The sequence below is a fragment of the Salvelinus alpinus genome, chromosome 7, assembly GCF_045679555.1.
Source record: "Salvelinus alpinus chromosome 7, SLU_Salpinus.1, whole genome shotgun sequence".
In the NCBI taxonomy this organism is placed as follows: Eukaryota; Metazoa; Chordata; class Actinopteri; order Salmoniformes; family Salmonidae; genus Salvelinus; species Salvelinus alpinus.
In genome coordinates this window covers 33,196,211-33,212,725 of record NC_092092.1, presented here as the reverse complement: position 1 = coordinate 33,212,725, position 16,515 = coordinate 33,196,211, and positions in this window count along the sequence as shown.

Below are 16,515 nucleotides of genomic sequence, written 5' to 3'. Positions count from 1 at the left end.
AACGATGGATTGGCCTGGCAATTTCATCTGACAAACAAATCAAGAAGAAGACCTTTGTCCTCTTCAGAATCTCACTGCTATCTCTCCATAGTAATGGGTTTTGGGCAAAATCGCAAAATTCATCAATAAAAGGTTTTTAAAAGGTATCCATTCTGGATTTTTCTGGGCCAAACCAAAGTCCTGCAACCATCTAATTTTCTTTCCGATGTATGTAAGGCAGTTCATTTATGGTAAATTGAAGGGGCCAAACAGTAATTTGAGGAGTTAAAAATGGGTAATCCATCACAGTTCCAGGTTAATGTTAAATCATCAGCAGATAGCCTCTTCTCTTTCAGTAATGTCTTGTACGTCTTTCCATCCATGACATCCTCGATTTCATATTATTCTTCCTTCAATGTTTTCCTCAAAATATCTATTCCATGGTTCTCCAGTGTATCTCGCGGAAGGTCCCTAAAAGGTATTGACAAAAATAAACGTTTTGTTTCTCTGATGAAGGACTTTCCACAATGCAAGAAATTTGTGTCTTCGGGTTGCTTTCATAAGTCATTTTGGCATTCATCGCAAAAGAAATGAGAGACAGCTGTCAGGGCTGGATTACCCAAAAACGTTTTGAAGAGATATTTAGATGTTGGGGACAAGCATATTCAGCAAGGCATGTAGGTCTATCAGGGCAGTCCCAGTCCGGTGATGACGCAGAACAAAGAGCATTATTGCCATAAGGCACTGCCCCTTCGTTACTGATGCCCGGGGTAAATCCTTTCTTCGTTCTGAAAAGAGTTAGATGCAAGGTATATTTAGACATTTGTTTAAGCCAGGAGGAAACATATAATACATCTGCAAAGGTAGAAAAGAAACTGAATGTCTGTGTGTGTATGCGTGTGTGTTTGTGCACCTGACACTAACCATCTCAGGGGCATCATCACTGTCTAAATCATCAGAGCCAGGTTGATTGGGGTGTGTCAGGGGGTCCCAAATTAGGAATACATGGAGAAAACCAACACAGAACATTATCTAACTAAAATATTTGATAGAATACATGTCACGTTCGTCTTCCTCCTCTTCTGAGGAGGAGTAGTTGGAAGGATCGGAGGACCAATATGCAGCATGGTAAGTGTTCATCTTGATATTTATTTAAAAAGAGAACACTGAACGAACTATACAAAAATAACAAACAACGAACGTGAAGGTATCGAATAATAGTGCTGACACAAAACACTACACAGACAATCACCCACAACCCACAATGACAAAACAGGCTACCTAAATATGGCTCCCAATCAGAGACAACGACAAACACCTGCCTCTGATTGAGAACCATATCAGGCCAAACACATAGAAATAGACAAACTAGACATACAACATAGAATGCCCACTCAGATCACACCCTGACCAAACAAAACATAGAAACATACAACGCAAACTATGTTCAGGGCGTGACAATACATAATGCTGACTTCACAAGGGTGAGGCTAAGAAACTGAATGTCTGTGTGTGTACGCGTGTGTGTTTGTGCACCTGACACTAACCATCTCAGGGGCATCATCACTGTCTAAATCATCAGAGCCAGGTTGATTGGGGTGTGTTAGAGGGTCCTAAAAAATGTACAGAGAAAACCAATACAGAACATTATCTAATGAAAATATAAGCAAGAAAACATGACACTGACTTCACAAGGGTGAGCCTAAGAAACTGAATGTCTGTGTTGGGTGGGGGTGGGGGGGGTCTGTGTGTACCTGACACACAACTAAATCCTCATTAAGCTCTAAATAATCAGAGCCTTTTTGATTGAGTTTTGTAAGTAGCTTGAAACAAGGTACTGAATACAAACACTGACAATGTACTATATAGCTTGCAAGTTAACTAGCTACTGTATGTAGCTAGCAGATATACAGCTAGTATATACATAGCAGTTATTTTATTTTTTTTTATTTTTTTTTTCACCTTTATTTAACCAGGTAGGCTAGTTGAGAACAAGTTCTCATTTACAACTGCGACCTGGCCAAGATAAAGCATAGCAGTGTGAACAGACAACAACACAGAGTTACACATGGAGTAAACAATAAACAAGTCAATAACACAGTAGGGGGAAAAAAATAGTCTATATACATTGTGTGCAAAAGGCATGAGGAGGTAGGCAATAAATAGGCCATAGGAGCGAATAATTACAATTTAGCAGATTAACACTGGAGTGATAAATCATCAGATGATCATGTGCAAGTAGAGATACTGGTGTGCAAAAGAGCAGAAAAGTAAATAAATAAAAACATTAAGGGGATGAGGTAGCAGCATAGCATAAGCAACTGAGCACCCCAAGCAGTAATATGGTTGTAGCTATACATTAAAAAATCTATCTAGTTTTCTAGAGCTAACACCTAGCAAAGGCAATATAACCTGTTATGGCTGCAGCCCGACACCGGAACACCTATGAAAACATCCAGCTCAAGTGCAGGGCGCGAAATTCAAAATCTATTTTTTTAAAATATTTAACCTCTAACGAGCCTCTACCCCGGGTCCGGGATCACCCCTCACCCCCCCACACACTGATTAGCATAGCTAGCATAGCTTCACAAGTAGATAGTAGCATCTAAATATCATTAAATCACAAGTCCAAGACACCAGATGAAAGATACAGATCTTGTGAATAAAGCCACCATTTCAGATTTTTAAAATGTTTTACAGGGAAGACAAAATATGTAAATCTATTAGCTAAACACGTTAGCAAAATACACCACTTTTCTAACTCCATCAGTTTCTTACTACTTCAGGTGCTATCACCAATTCGGCTAAACTAAGATATTGATAGCCACTAACCAAGAAAAAACCTCTTCAGATGACAGTCTGATAACATATTTATGGTATAGGATAGGTTTTGTTAGAAAAAGGTGCATATTTCAGGTAGAAATCACAGTTTACAATTGCACCTACCATCACAAGACGACTAGAATTACTATAGAGAGCAACGTGTATGACCAATTTACTCTTAATAAAACATTTCATAAGAATAGACAAAGCATAGCAATGGAAAGACCCAGATCTTGTGATTCCAGACAATATTTCAGATTTTCTAAGCGTTTTACAGCGAAAACACAATAAATCGATAAGTTAGCATACCACATGTGAAAACGTTACCAGAGCATCGATTCCAGCCAAAGAGCGCTATTTTTTATTTTTTATTTTATTTAACCTTTATTTAACCAGGTAGGCAAATTGAGAACACGTTCTCATTTACAATTGCGACCTGGCCAAGATAAAGCAAAGCAGTTCGACACATACAACAACACATAGTTACACATGGAGTAAAACAAACATATAGTCAATAATACAGTGAAAAAAATAAATAAGTCTATATACAATGTGAGCAAGTGAGGTGAGATAAGGGAGGTGAAGGCAAACAAATATATGTATAAATAAATAAAAATATAAAAGGCCATGGAGGCGAAGTGAGTACAACACAGCAAGTAAAATAAAAAATAAAAAATAAAAAATAAAAAATAAATAAAAAAATAAATAAAAAATAAATAAAAATAAAACAATGGAATGGTTGGTTTGCAGTGGAAGAAAGTGCAAAGTAGAGACAGAAATAATGGGGTGCAAAGGAGCAAAATAAATTAATAAATAAATACAGTAGGTAAAGAGGTAGTTGTTTGGGCTAAATTGTAGATGGGTTATGTACAGGTGCAGTAATCTATGAGCTGCTCTGACAGCTGGTGCTTAAAGCTAGTGAGGGAGATAGGTGTTTCCAGTTTCAGAGATTTTTGTAGTTCGTTCCAGTCATTGGCAGCAGAGAACTGGAAGGAGAGGCGTCCAAAGGAAGAATTGGTTTTGGGGGTGACTAGAGAGATATACCTGCTGGAGCGCGTGCTACAGGTAGGTGCTGCTATGGTGACCAGCGAGCTGAGATAAGGGGGGACTTTACCTAGCAGGGTCTTGTAGATGACCTGGAACCAGTGGGTTTGGCGACGAGTATGAAGCGAGGGCCAGCCAACGAGAGTGTACAGGTCGCAGTGGTGGGTAGTATATGGGGCTTTGGTGACAAAACGGATGGCACTGTGATAGACTGCATCCAATTTATTGAGTAGGGTTTTGGAGGCTATTTTGTAAATGACATCACCGAAGTCGAGGATTGGTAGGATGGTCAGTTTTACAAGGGTATGTTTGGCAGCATGAGTAAAGGATGCTTTGTTGCGGAATAGGAAGCCAATTCTAGATTTGACTTTGGATTGGAGATGTTTGATGTGAGTCTGGAAGGAGAGTTTACAGTCTAACCAGACACCTAGGTATTTGTAGGTGTTCACATATTCTAAGTCAGAGCCGTCCAAAGTAGTGATGTTGGACAGGCGGGCAGGAGCAGGCAGTGATCGGTTGAAGAGCATGCATTTGGTTTTACTTGTATTTAAGAGCAGTTGGAGGCCACGGAAGGAGAGTTGTATGGCATTGAAGCTCGCCTGGAGGGTTGTTAACACAGTGTCAAAAGAAGGGCCAGAAGTATACAGAATAGTGTCGTCTGCGTAGAGGTGGATCAGAGAATCACCAGCAGCAAGAGCGACATCATTGATGTAAACAGAGAAGAGAGTCGGTCCAAGAATTGAACCCTGTGGCACCCCCATAGAGACTGCCAGAGGCCCGGACAACAGACCCTCCGATTTGACACACTGAACTCGATCAGAGAAGTAGTTGGTGAACCAGGCGAGGCAATCATTAGAGAAACCAAGGCTGTCGAGTCTGCCAATGAGGATGTGGTGATTGACAGAGTCAAAGGCCTTGGCCAGGTCAATGAATACGGCTGCACAGTATTGTTTCCTATCGATGGCGGTTACGATATCGTTTATGACCTTGAGCGTGGCTGAGGTGCACCCATGACCAGCTCTGAAACCAGATTGCATTGCGGAGAAGGTGTGGTGGGATTCGAAATGGTCGGTAATCTGTTTGTTGACTTGGCTTTCGAAGACCTTAGAAAGGCAGGGTAGGATAGATATAGGTCTGTAGCAGTTAGGGTCAAGGGTGTCCCCCCCCTTTGAAGAGGGGGATAACCGCAGCTGCTTTCCAATCTTTGGGGATCTCAGACGACACGAAAGAGAGGTTGAAGAGGCTAGTAATAGGGGTGGCAACAATTTCAGCAGATAGTTTTAGAAAGAAAGGGTCCAGATTATCTAGCCCGGCTGATTTGTAAGGGTCCAGATTTTGCAGCTCATTTAGAACATCAGCTGACTGTATTTGGGAGAAAGAGAAATGGGGAAGGCTTGGGCGAGTAGCAGAGGGGAGGGCAGTGCTGTTGTCCGGGGTAGGGGTAGCCAGGTGGAAGGCATGGCCAGCCGTAGAAAAATGCTTATTGAAATTCTCAATTATAGTGGATTTGTCGGTGGTGACAGTGTTTCCTATCTTCAGAGCGGTTGGAAGCTGGGAGGAGGTGTTCTTATTCTCCATGGACTTTACGGTGTCCCAGAACTTTTTTGAATTTGTGTTGCAGGAAGCAAATTTCTGCTTGAAAAAGCTAGCCTTGGCTGTTCTAACTGCCTGTGTATATTGGTTTCTGGCTTCCCTGAAAAGTTGCATATCACGGGGGCTGTTCGATGCTAATGCAGAACGCCATAGGATGTTTTTCTGTTGGTTAAGGGCAGTCAGGTCAGGAGAGAACCAAGGGCTATATCTGTTCCTGGTTCTAAATTTCTTGAATGGGGCATGCTTATTCAAGATGGTGAGGAAGGCATTTTTAAAAAATGACCAGGCATCCTCTACTGACGGGATGAGATCAATATCCTTCCAGGATACCCCGGCCAGGTCGATTAGAAAGGCCTGCTCGCTGAAGTGTTTCAGGGAGCGTTTGACAGTGATGAGTGGAGGTCGTTTGACCGCTGACCCATTACGGATGCAGGCAATGAGGCAGTGATCGCTGAGATCTTGGTTGAAAACAGCAGAGGTGTATTTGGAGGGCAAGTTTGTTAGGATGATATCTATGAGGGTACCCGTGTTTACGGAATTGGGGTGGTACCTGGTAGGTTCATTTATAATTTGTGTGAGATTGAGGGCATCAAGCTTAGATTGTAGGGTGGCTGGGGTGTTGAGCATGTTCAAATTTAGGTCGCCTAGCAGCACGAGCTCTGAAGATAGATGGGGGGCAATCAGTTCACATATAGTGTCCAGAGCACAGCTGGGGGCAGAGGGTGGTCTATAGCAGGCGGCAACGGCTATAACGTAATCACCGCCAAAATATATTAATTTTTTCACTAACCTTCTCAGAATTCTTCCGATGACACTCCTGTAACATCATTTTACACCATACATATACAGTTTGTTCGAAAATGTGCATATTTAGCCATACAAAACCGTGGTTACACAATGAAAATACTAGGAAATCAAGCCTCAAAATGTCTGACTTCATCTTTCAGAGTGATCTAGTTTAATTGAAAGCTAATCATATACTTGACTAAAAAATACAGGGTTGACAGGAATCGAAAGACAAATTAGTTCTTAATGCAATCGCTGATTTACATTTTTTAAATTATCCTTACTTTTCAATACAGGTTGCGCCAAGCGAAGCTATAGCAAACAAGATGGCGACATAAACGTTTAACATTTATCGACAGAAACACGATTTATCATCATAAATTGTTCTTACTGTGAGCTGTTCTTCCATCAGAATCTTGGGCAAAGAATCCTTTCTTGGGTCGAATCTTCTTTTGGTCGATAGATGTCCTCTGTCCTTCGAAATATCCACTAACGATCGAACGGGACCCCGAAACGTGTCCAAAGTTTCAGAGTGCACAACAAAGAAATTCCTCAAAATCGCACTAAACGGATATAAATTGCTATAAAACGGTTCAAATTAACTACATTATGATGTTTTTAACAACTATAACGACTGAAAACATGACCGGAGAAATATCACTCTCTAAACAACGATTTGGAAGGAGGCAGGTCTGATGTCCATTTTGCGCATGACGCATGCAGGAAGAGAGCGGTACTTCTACGTTTTCGTGTTTTATAGTGGCTCTGATTGCGCAATCGAATCCATTCAAAACGTGATGACGTACTGACACCCAGAGGAAGACGTAGGCAGTGTCGGTTTCTCTATAGCATCTACTGGCACCTTAAAACCGATCCCAGATCAGGGGTAAAAATTTCTGAAATCTGACTCCCTGTCAGGAAAAGTGATGTAGAAGTAGTTCTGTACCACTCAGAGACAAAATTCCAACGGCTATAGAAACTAGAAAGTGTTTTCTATCCAATAATAACAATGATATGCATATTGTACGATCAAGAATTGAGCACGAGGCAGTTTAATTTGGAGACCAAAAAATGCTAATGCGGAACAGCACACCCTATAGTTGCAAGAAGTTAACTTTCACACATTAACAAGTCCAATACAGCATTTGAAAGATAAACATCTTGTGAATCCAGCCAACATGTCCGATTTTTTAAATGTTTTACAGAGAAAACACCACATATATTTATGTTAGCTCACCACCAAATAAAAAAGAGGACAGACATTTTTCACAGCACAAGTAGGATGCAAGTAGCATACACAAGCCAACCTAACTAACCTAGAACCAACCTAAATAACCTAGAAAAAACTACCTCAGATGACAGTCCTATAACATGTTACACAATAAATCTATGTTTTGTTCAAAAAATGTGCATATTTTAGCTATAAATCAGTTTTACATTACTGCTACCATCATAGCTACAGTCAGAAATCGCACGGGAGTAGCCAGAGAAAATACAGACACCAACGTCAACTACTAATTACACATCATAAAACATTTCAGAAGAATATATGGTGGATAGCTAATGAAAGACAAAGATCTTGTGAAGACAGCCAATATTTCCGATTTTTGAAGTGTTTTACAGCGAAAACACAATATATCGTTATATTAGCTTACTACAATAGCTAGCACACAGCAGCATTGATTCTAGTCAAACGGTAGCGATAGCACAGTTCGACAGATATATGAAAAAGCATCCCAAATTGGGTCCTTATCTTTGTTGATCTTCCATCAGAATGTTCTCCAAGGGGTCCTTTGTTCAGAACCGTCTTTATTTGGATCCAGAACTAACGATTTCCCTCTTGAATTAGCAAGCACACTGGCCGTGCGGCGCTAACCTCTCCTTCTTGACAAAATTCTTGCGTCGCATCACGTCTAAAGTCCAGAATAAATTTCAATAATATAATTAAACTATATTGAAAAAACATACTTTAGGATGATATTGTGACATGTATCAAATAAAATCGAAGCCGGAGATCATATTCACCTTTAACGAGGGTTTTCCAGGAGCCGAGTCCAGGTCCTACTTCGCGCCCAGAAAAAAAAATAAAGTGCGCAACTCTCACTCCAAGAGGTTGTGTTCAATCCCAGGACGAGATAATCAAGTCATTTCTGCTCTCACTTCCGCATGACACCCAGGGGAAGGCGTATGACGTGTTTCTACAGTCCTAAGTGACATGCCCTTTTATAGACAAGCTCTTGAAGAGAGACATCGCTTTTGGAAATCTCACTTCCGGATAGGAAATGGGCTGTAAAAAGAGTTCTGTTCCACTTAGAGAAATAATTCAAACGGTTTTAGAAACTAGAGACTGTTTTCTATCCAATAGTAATAATAATATGCATATTGTACGAGCAAAAATTGAGTAAGAGGCCGTTTGAAAATGGGCACATATTTTTCAGTTTTTCAATACGCCCCCTGCAGCCATAACAAGATAACAACAACAATACCTTACCTTAATATTCCTGCTTGACCTGGTCTGCCGAGGAAAAGGAACGTTTTCATCACGCATCCATTTTTGATATGGTCCCCTTATCACTTGGACTTGAGCCATTTCTTACAAGGGTAAGTAAATTAGCTAATTGTTGTAAACATCTTGCATCATGTAAACTACTAATGAAACTGATTCCATAGATATCCCACCTTGATGTTAGTTGAGAACGACAGGGTGTTGTCCAGGATCACGCCAAGGTTCTTAGCACTCTGGGAGGAGGACACAATGGAGTTGTCAACCGTGATGGCGAGATCATGGAACGGGCAGTCCTTCCCCGGGAGGAAGAGCAGCTCTGTCTTGCCGAGGTTCAGCTTGAGGTGGTGATCCGTCATCCACACTGATATGTCTGCCAGACATGCAGAGATGCGATTCGCCACCTGGTTATCAGAAGGGGGAAAGGAGAAGATGAATTGTGTGTCGTCTGCATAGCAATGATAGGAGAGACCATGTGAGGATATGACAGAGCCAAGTGACTTGGTGTATAGCGAGAATAGGAGAGGGCCTAGAACAGAGCCCTGGGGGACACCAGTGGTGAGAGCACGTGGTGCGGAGACAGATTCTCGCCACGCCACCTGGTAGGAGCGATTTTCCCACACGACATCTGTCATTCTCACTATCACGCATTAGTTTCGCTTCCCCACCCGCCAGTTTTAAAAGACCCGACGGGGCTCATTGCCTGCTTGAATTATGCAGAAACGGGCAGTGTTTAGGTCATGTAATTGATTTTGTTGGAAAGGGGAGAAATTGTGCTTTACAATGGTATTGACATTACAGTTGATCTGGAAGTATTACGTTTTTGGGGCGCTAAAATAAGGGCAATTGTAGGGACCAAGGCGATGTACGAGTTTACGTTAGCTACCCAGCTAATTACACAGTATAACGTAGCTAGCTAACAAGATATGGTTAATGGTATCAATCGTTATAAAAAAGAAATACAGCCAAGACATTGGCTATAACAACTCATGTAGCTAACGTTAGCTAGCTAAGGAAAAAGATATATCACTTAAGTTCACTAGTATGTGTAGGTAGCATGCTAACCACTGGCTAGTTATCTGGTTAGCACGAAAGCTAGTTAACACATACTAACTGGGCTGATTGCAAGGCCGTTGTTGTAAATAAGAATTTGTTCTTAACTGACTTGCCGGTTAAAATAAAGGTAAAATAAAATATATATCTAGCTAGTAAGCTAAGTTGCAAATACAGCTTATGATATTATGGGGTGAGGGGTGTATGCAACATGGTGAGTGATGTGAGCCGCTCCTAGCTATCGCCTAGTTAATAATGTTAATTTTTACTTTGTAGAAGATCGCAAGAGAATAGTAGATTTTTTTTTTTAAAGGACCAGGTCAGAATGTGCAAGAGAAGAAAGGGAGAGAAATGAGGGGGAAAATAAAGAACCCACATTATATGGAAGAAGTGGAAAATACTACTCAAAAGGTATACTTAGTTGTGAAATTGACTAGCAATATCTTTGCGCAAAACCTGTAATTTCCTGACTGTAGCTATGTTGCTCTACCAGAGTGTATGACAGAAAAAAAGAGGGCGGAGTCCGGAAAAAACATCAGGTGGGAACTAATGACCAGTGTATCACGTCAAGTAAGTTTATAACACTTTGTAGCATTGCTTGTGCAATTTAAGTTGATGCATTTAAGGTGAATTTAACCCTGTCTCACCTACTTATTAATGTACTAATCACTAATATTAGCATAACACTTTGTGTCATAAAAATCGAATTTCTCCTCAACACAACCTAATATATTTTTTAAAAATAGTTATGTGGTTAATAGTTATGTCTGAAACACCTCCAACACTACAAATAGTGTCAATTGGTGGATTTTGTCTTTAAAAAATATGTTCCCTGTCTATGTCTAAATTTGTCAGTTGTACAAAGTCTTTGTCCTTCCAGGCCAGACCTCAAAGTGACACAGAGAGTGAGGAAGACCCCACCTTAGTGTCAAAACAGGAAATGCAAATGCGGCTAACCACTGCAAACTTTCAAATAAGCTCAAAAGAGAAAATGCAGCACTCAGACAATCTCTCTCTGTGATTGAAGGTAAGCTTTCCTGTTTGTAGATGCTCCCACTGAATATTCTCACCCTGCATGCAAGTTCAGGTTTAGTTGTGTATATACCCGGGGTATGTAACGGCTTTCGTTGGTGGAAGGAGAGGAGGACCAAAATGCAGCGTGGTACGTATCCAAAATAACTTTTAATGAGAATGAATACAAAATACAAAAAGAACAAGAGAATGAAAATGAAAACCGAAACAGTCCCGAATGGTGAAAACACTAAAACGGAAAACAACTACCCACAACCCATAGTGGGAAAACAGGCTACCTAAGTATGATTCTCAATCAGAGACAATGATCGACACCTGCCTCTGATTGAGAACCATACTAGGCCAAACACAAAGAAATATAATGTACAGAACAAAACATAGAAAAACAACATAGAATGCCCACCCCAACTCACGCCCTGACCAAACTAAAATAAAGACATAAAAAAGGAACTAATGTCAGAACGTGACAGGGTGGCAGGTAGCCTAGTGGTTAGATTGTTGGGCCAGTAACTGAAAGGTTGCTGGATGGAATCCCGGAGCCGACAAGGTAAAGGTCTATTGTTCGGCCCCTGAACAAGGCAGTTATTAACCCACTGTTCCCCGGTAGGCCGTCATTGTAAAAAATAATTGGTTCTTACCTGACTTGCCTATTTAAATAAAGGTTCAATATATATATTTTTTGAAATACCCATAGATACTGTGAATCAGTTCAGTTGTAGGTGTATCTGTGAGTAGGTGCAGTTGTATTGTGACTACCAATCTATTCGTTGAATGCATATTGCATGCAAGTGTATATTTTCAGAGTTGCCAGGTTTGTTCCAGGAGGTAAAAAACCTAAAGAGGGAGAGAATGAGACACACAACTTCAAAGGGCGTCTGTGTTTTTGGTTTAAGAATATGAGGAGTAGAGATTGAGAGTAGGAAAGATGATTAGAAGTTGGAAGGAGGTGGTTGAATGAATCTGTGTTCACTTTCTCTAACTGTCTGTCATATTGTGTGTTCCCAGAGATCATGGTTAGTGGATCCACAGCAGGCTCCAAAACTCACAACGGTGAGAGAAAAAACACCGTTTCTAAAGGTGTGTGTGTGTGTGTGTGTTTGGTTTAAGCATGATGATCAGAATATGAGGAGTAGAGATTGAGAGTAGGAGGGATGATTAGAAGTTGTAATGAGGTTGTTGAATGAATCTGTTTTACATCTCTTTAACTGTCTGTCATACTGTGTGTTCCCAGACATGGCTGGTGGATCCACACACTTCCTCCAACCCCCGAAAGCAGTACTCCAAGACATAGCCGTCACAACTCTATCAGACAGCATGGTAGGGTGACTTTAAACATTGAGCTGTAAAGCGGGGATGCAAACTAGTCACAATTTGAATACAAAAGCAGGTGTATTAACATTGTAACAGTACAGCAAGCAGGAAATGTCACGCCATGATCTGTTTCACATGACCTTGTGCTTGTCTCCACCCACTTCAGGTGTCGCCCATCTTCCCCACATATCCTCTGGGTATTTATACCTGTGTTTTCTGTCTATCTGTGCCAGTTCGTCTTGTTTGTTCATGTCTACCAGCGTTTTGTCTCAGCTCCTGCCTTTTCCAGTTTCTCTTTTCTCGCCCTCCTGGTTTTGACCCTATCTTGTCCTGTCCCGGAGCCTTCCTGCTGTCCTGTACCTTTGCTCCACCCCTGGATTACTGAACTCTGCCTGTTGCTGACCCTGAGCCTGCCTGCCGTCCTGTACCTTTGCTACTACTCTGGATTATCGAACACTGAGTGCCTTCACCTGTCGTTTGCCTGCCACTGTTGTTACAATAAACATTGTTACTTCACACAAAGCTTGAGGCTTCGGTGTCCAGGAGATAGGTTGCCCGGAAGTTACTCCAGCTTCGGCAGGACACCCTCAGTGTGGCAGACTATGCGGTGGATTTCCGCACGCTAGCAGCGGAGGGTACCTGGAACCCGGAAGAGCTGTTCGACACATTCCTGCACGGATTATCGGAGGAGGTAAATGATGATCTGGCAGCCCGAAAACTACCGATGGATCTCGACTCACTCATCGCTTTATCCATCCGGATCGATGGTCGGCTACGGGAACGTAGGAGGGAGAAGAGGTCTGATTGTGGTCCCAAACGCTCACTCGGGGATCCCACCTTGCAGCTGTTGAACTCCGGAAGTCCCCGGCTTCTTCGTCGCCAAGAGGATCCGATGCTCCGATCCCTCCCCCCCCTCCATGCCACCCTGCTGTGGGGCGACCAGTCCAAGTGTCTCCAGGTACTCATCTACTCAGGGGCCGATGTGAGTCTCATGGACGTTAACCTGGCGTGCGAGCTGGGCATTCCCACTCAACCCCTCTCCATTTCCATGGGTGTTAGAGTGCTGGACACACGCTCTATCGGCCAGGTCACCCACCAGACCACCCCCGTCAACCTACAAGTGTCGGGGAACCACAGCGATATGATCCAATTCCTGCTCCAGCAACACAATCCCTCCATTGACTGGGCTACTGGTGCCATTGTGGGCTGGAGCCCGTCCTGCCATACTCATTGCCTGAGGTCAGCTCTGCCTGCCTTGGGACGTCTTCCTGGGGGCTTGGGAATTGCCCCGGACTGCTCCGCAGAGTACCAGGACCTCCGGGAGGGGTTCAGTAAGTCCCGGGCCACTTCGCTTCCGCAGCACCAACCGTTATCCAAGAAGGTGCTGGCATGAGATGCTGGCATGCCGCTATAGTACCGTGGCTACACCCTGGAAGCCGAGACCTTTCCCCCCCGCTCCAAGATAATTAGCCCCTCTGCTGTTCGTCCTCTGTTGCCCCATACCCTCCGTATTTTTCCTACCTTTTCTGTGACTAGAGTCAAAACCATGTCTGACTGCCCCTTGTCTTCTGTTTCTAGGCCCATCCCTCTCCGTGTCATCGATGGCCAGCCAGTGTACACGGTGAGACGCCTCCTGAGGGTTTGACCATGGGGCAGGGGTTTCCAGTACCTGGTGGAAACCCCTGCCTCTCTTTGTCTCTGGCAGTTCGTTTAGTTTGTGTCTCAGTTTTGTGTCTCAGCTCCTGCCTTTTCCAGTTTCTCTTTTCTCGCCCTCTTTGTTTTGACCATGTCCTGTCCTGAATCTGAGCCTGCCTGCCTGTCCACTCTGCCTGTCCCTGACCCTGAGCCTGCCTGCAGTCCTGTACCTTTGCTCCTACACTGGATTATCGATCCCTGCCTGCTTTGACCTGTCGTTTGCCTGCCTCTGTTGTTACAGTAAACATTGTTACTTCACACAGTCTGCATTTGGGTCTTATCGTGATCCCTAATAGAATAATACTGTATGCATGTGCAGTTTTGATTGATTTAAAGTAAATGTTTAAACTTCTTATGGCTGCAATCCCGGTATCGGGATCGATATGACAACAGCCAGTGAAAGTGCAGGGCACCAAATTCAAACAACAGAAATCTCATAATTAAAATTCCTCAAACATACATGTGTCTTATACTATTTTAAAGGTAATCTTGTTGTTAATCCCACCACAGTGTCCGATTTCAAATAGGCTTTTCAGCAAAAGCACCACAAACGATTATGTTAGGTCACCACCAACTCAAAGAAAAATTCTGCCATTTTTCCAGCCAAAGAGAGGAGTCACAAATATCACAAATAGAGATACAATTTATCACTAACCTTTGATGATCTTCATCAGACGACACTCATAGGACCTCATATTACACAATACATATATGTCTTGTTTGATTAAGTTCATATTTATATCCAAAAACCTCTGTTTACATTGGCGCCATGTTCAGAAATGCCTCCAAAATATCCGGAGAGATTTCAAAAAGCTTTACGGCAAAACACAATATTCAATCATCTGAAAACATTGTTTTCAGAAGCAAGCCATACAGTTACCCGCCCAAATTGTGTAGTCAACACAACTCATAAAAAGCATTATAAATCTTCACTTACCTTTGCTGATCTTCGTCGGAATGCACTCCCAGGACTCCCACAATAAATGTTCGTTTTTTTCAGTAATGTCCATCATCTATGTCCATAATAGCTATTTTAGTCACGTGTTTGGCATACAAATCCAACGCCAGGAAAGCGCGTTCACTAAAACCTGACGAAATGTCCAAAAGTTCCGTAACAGTCCGTAGAAACATGTCAAACGATGTATTGAATCAATCTTTAGAATGTTTTTAACATACATCTTGAATAACGTTCCAACCGGAGAATTACATTGACTTCAGATGAGCGATGAAACGGAGCTCCCTCTTATGTGAACGCGCATGGTGAAAAAATGGTCACCTCATGGCAGTGGTGACTCATTCCTGTCTCCTTCGGCCCCCCTTCATAGTAGAGTCATCAGACAAAGTACTATTGACTGTTGACATCTAGTGGAAGCCGTAGGAAGTGAAAACTCATCCATATCTCGCTGTAATTTCAATGGGAGCTTGGTTGAAAATTTACCAGGCTACGAAAAAATCCAAACAGGAAGTGGAACTTCTCAGGTTTTTGCCTGCCATATGAGTTCTGTTTTTAGTGACTTCAGAGTGTTTCCTATCCAATACTAATAATATGCATATATTAGCAACTATGACTGAGGAGCAGACCGTTTACTCTGCACCTCTGTGCACCTTTCATCCAAGCTACTCAATACTGCCCCTGCAGCCATAAGAAGATAAGTCCAAGATTTAGGTTTAAAAATGTTTTTTTACTCAAAGGGAGTAACTTGGAGTCTAAGGCCTTACTATTTGAATTGTTAACTCAGTGAAAAAGTATGAAAATGTATAATTTTTCAAATATGAGGTCCTAGTATGTCAACTTCTTATTGTACACTGAACAAAAAAACTCTAAAGTATACTGTAGGTATTGCTATAATATTACCATAAAATATACAGTTGAAGTCGGAAGTTTATATACACCTTAGCCTAATACATTTAAACTCAGTTTAAAAAAATTCCAGACGCTTAATCCGAGTAAAAATTCCCTGTCTTAGGTCCGTTAGGATCACCACTTTATTTTAAGAATGTGAAATGTCAGAATAATAGTAGAGAGAAATAATTATTTCAGCTTTTATTTCTTTAATCTTTTTTTTCGGCTGGCAAGCCTCCCCCTTTTTCCTCCAAACATAATGATGGTCATTATGGCCAAACAGTTCTATTTTTGTTCAGACCAGAGGACAAAAAAAAAAGTACGAGCTTTGTCCCCTGTGCAGTTACAAACCGTAGTCTGTTTAGGAGCAGTGGCTTCTTCCTTGCTGAGCGGCCTTTCAGGTTATGTTGATATAGGACTTGTTTTACTGTGGATATAGATACTTTTGTACCTGTTTCCTCCAGCATCTTCACAAGGTCCTTTTGCTGTTGTTCTGGGATTGATTTGCACTTTTCGCACCAGAGTACACCTTCTTCCTGAGCGGTATGACGGCTGCGTGGTCCGATGGTGTTTATACTTGCATACTATTGTTTTTTTTTAATTATTATTATTTTTTTTATTTTTTTTTTGGGGGGTGGATCAGCTTAATATTGCGGAAAGAATGTTGTTTCCAATGTAATTGTCTGCATCATTTCCAATCCCCCATATTTTTTTGGGTAAATATATATATCCATTCACGTATGCATACATATACACATACAGTGGGGAGAACAAGTATTTGATACACTGCCGATTTTGCAGGTTTTCCTACTTACAAAGCATGTCGAGGTCTGTAATTTTTACCATAGGTACA